At 34.6% G+C, this 3006-nt stretch overlaps 1 protein-coding gene across 1 annotated transcript in view; it reads left to right on the top strand.

Annotated features, from left to right (window-relative positions):
* The window catches only part of LOC118328904 (deoxyribonuclease-1-like), a gene marked incomplete in the record, with an annotated part of 9726 nt that overhangs the window by 2798 nt on the left and 3922 nt on the right, over positions 1–3006 (top strand).

Genomic DNA, 3006 nt, shown 5'->3' with positions numbered 1-3006 from the left:
TGTTTACAACAACGTCATTATGTGTTAGTATCGAGGAAGCGTCTGCTTTGTGTGTGTTGGCACTATGTGGCTGTTATGAGCTGCAGTATACTGATCACCTGACTGAGCAGAAAGAAAAATACAAACTAGTTGGACAACCTTTACAACACAAATGCAAACATCCTGTTACTAAGGGAATTTGTTGTTTAAGTACCTGTCGAACCACAACAGGCGTGAAAAGGAGTGACAAGAGGGCGAGCACGTAACACGCAACAACATACACATAGATGCAGGGCTGCAAATAACAACTACAGTCAATATTTCATTATCTGTATTATCCATACAAAATATTTTCTCCATCAGTCAATTCTATAAAATGTTTTAAAAATTCTCATCAACTGGTTTCAAATCAATTGAAAGAAAACTGGTAAATACTCCTATTAAAGAGGCTGGAAGCAAACAATTTCTGTCAGTTGTGTTTCAACAATGCCTTAAATTACCAAATACATATATATATATATATATATATGAGTTTATTAAAAGGAAAAGTGAGCTCTTAATATTGTTATTGATTAAAGGCCACTACTGAGATACTAAGGATGAGGTTATTATATAAAAATAATAATAATTCTAATCTATTTTTTTTTAAAACTTTTTTTACATATTTTTGTACATATGCACTTTACTCTGCACTTTACTGCTTTGCACTTCTGGTTAGATGCTAACTGCATTTCTTTGCATTGTACCTGTACTTGTGCAATGACAATAAAGTAGAATAATCTAATCTAATCTAATAATACCTTTATTTATATGCGCATTTTGAGGCAGAGGAAGAAATAATGAACAAAATGATAAAATATAGTAGAGGGAAGACAATGATGATGAAAGATAAGGGCGGTGAAAGTGATTATTTTATTATTATTATTATTATTTATTACAAAACAAAATGGAATTAAATGTTAAAATATATATAAAACTATATAAATACCAAAAAAAGAGCAGAATAGAAGCTGTAAAAATAAAATAAAACTATAATAATAGGCTTTAGGAAGTGATTGAAAAGAATTCACTGGTTCTGGCAAGTCGTTCCAGAGCCGAGGGGTTCTGATAAGCCTACAGCGAGAAGGGGCCCCAGCTGAGGACCTGAGGCTGTGAACTGGCTCATAAGGGGATCAACATTTCTGCTATGTAGTTTGGGGCCGGGCTCAGACGTGCTTTAAAAGTAAAATCTTAAAATCAATTCTAAAACAAACAGGGAGCCAGTGGAGAGACGCCAGAGGTTGGAGGGAACTGATGTCGTCAGTATGATGTCGCCAAAGTATGAATATTTTTTATTATAAAGTTTATTTGAGGATTAGAATAAAGTAAGAATGTTTTTATCATTAATTTGAACGAAAACTAAATTATGAGACAGACTATGAGAAAAGGTTATATTTCTAATACACTGTTGATTTCCATTCTACTAGTAAACAGGTGAGAGTTAAAGCTTTAAAGGTCCAGTGTGTGACATTTAGGAGGAAATATTGACAGAAATGTAATATAATATTCAAAAGTATGTTTATGGAATACATAAACTTAATTACTCAAGTAAAAGTAGCCGGGTGTAAACAATACTGAATCAAAAGCATAAATGTTGTGTTGATCTTTGTTACTTACAGCCATACAGTCCTGAACATTCACAAACTGGTTGTTAGTTATATAACATATATAAATATATACAGAGGTAAAGCTGAGAGGTGGATTATGGGGTGGGAGTCTTTAGGGTGCTGTGTTGATGTAAAGCAGATGGCTGCTGTCAGATTAGTGATGGGGGGATTTGGGAGTGGCCGTCTTAAAAACACAGAACCTGTCCCAACACGTCCTCCTGAATGTTTTCTTCAGTTGTTTTCTGTTGAAACACTGATCACTGAGTTAGTTTAGGGAGAATTCAGAAAGCAGCTCACTCATTTAACAATGTTTTTTTTTAAGTGAATTTAAATTTAAGCTTCTAATAGTTTATTTTTATTTTTGGGTTGTGTTTCATAATCATTTGTTCTTTTGTTCTTTTCATGTGGTTCAAGTTCAAATTAAACTCTTCTTCAGTTTCTTTTACCCTCACTGGACTATTCCTGGGTTCTTCTGTAATTATAACTTAGCTTTTTGAACAAATATTAAGAAAGAAAGTGTTGATAAATGAGAGAAATTATCCCAATTAATCTCAATTAAATCACCTCTAATTCGTTCAAATTGTCTTTGACATTGTATCATGCTTATCTTCAGTTGACATGAAGAAATAAATGTGACACCTGCTGTGCTTTCAGACTCAAACAGTACTACTGTTGGTGCCAGCAGTAGTTTAATAGCGTCTACTTAAGCCATTACAAACATTTTGTGTACAGTGTGAATGGAGCTTGTTACACAGACCTCAGGCGAGTTGAACTGAAAAGCTGTCAGATTTTATGAGACGCGGCTGTCTACACACACACAGAGATGTAACACATTGTTTGATGTACACACAGTAATACTACACATGCCTGTGCACGTTCAGACGCAGACTTGTTAAAAGGCCAACATTTTTCCCTTCTCTTTTTTTTTTCTCTGCAGCCACCATGAAATAGCCATCTTCAAACATCCAGAAGTTTGAAAAACAAAGTGTCAGACGCAGATTCCTTTAAACTATCCTTGCGTTAGGTAACAACACACACACACACACCACACTAGTTGACCTTGCTCTTTGCATGTAAAAAGGTAGTTGTCTTTAAGCTCAGATTGGCTTTTTGTCACGTACAGAATATAAAATAAATAAAATAAAATAAAGGATTATTTGACTTTTTGTCTCTTCTGTACCTGACAAAGAGTCAACTTGTGTTTTCCCGGGAATAGAACCCGAAGATTAAAGACAAAACCAGAAATTTAACAAACAACAAAATGAATGGGTCTCTCTCTCTCTCTCTCTCTCTCCTTGCCTCCCAGATTATATCTCGATATGACATCATTGTGATCCTGGAGGTGGTGGACTTCAGTGGAGATTCTGTAAAAATCCTCCTG

Source organism: Morone saxatilis, unplaced genomic scaffold (genome assembly GCF_004916995.1).
Source record: "Morone saxatilis isolate NCDOM2014 unplaced genomic scaffold, NCSU_SB_2.0 Contig18, whole genome shotgun sequence".
Taxonomy (NCBI): domain Eukaryota; kingdom Metazoa; phylum Chordata; class Actinopteri; family Moronidae; genus Morone; species Morone saxatilis.
Note: the sequence above shows the minus strand (reverse complement) of the source record. Positions and strands in the feature narration are given on the sequence as shown.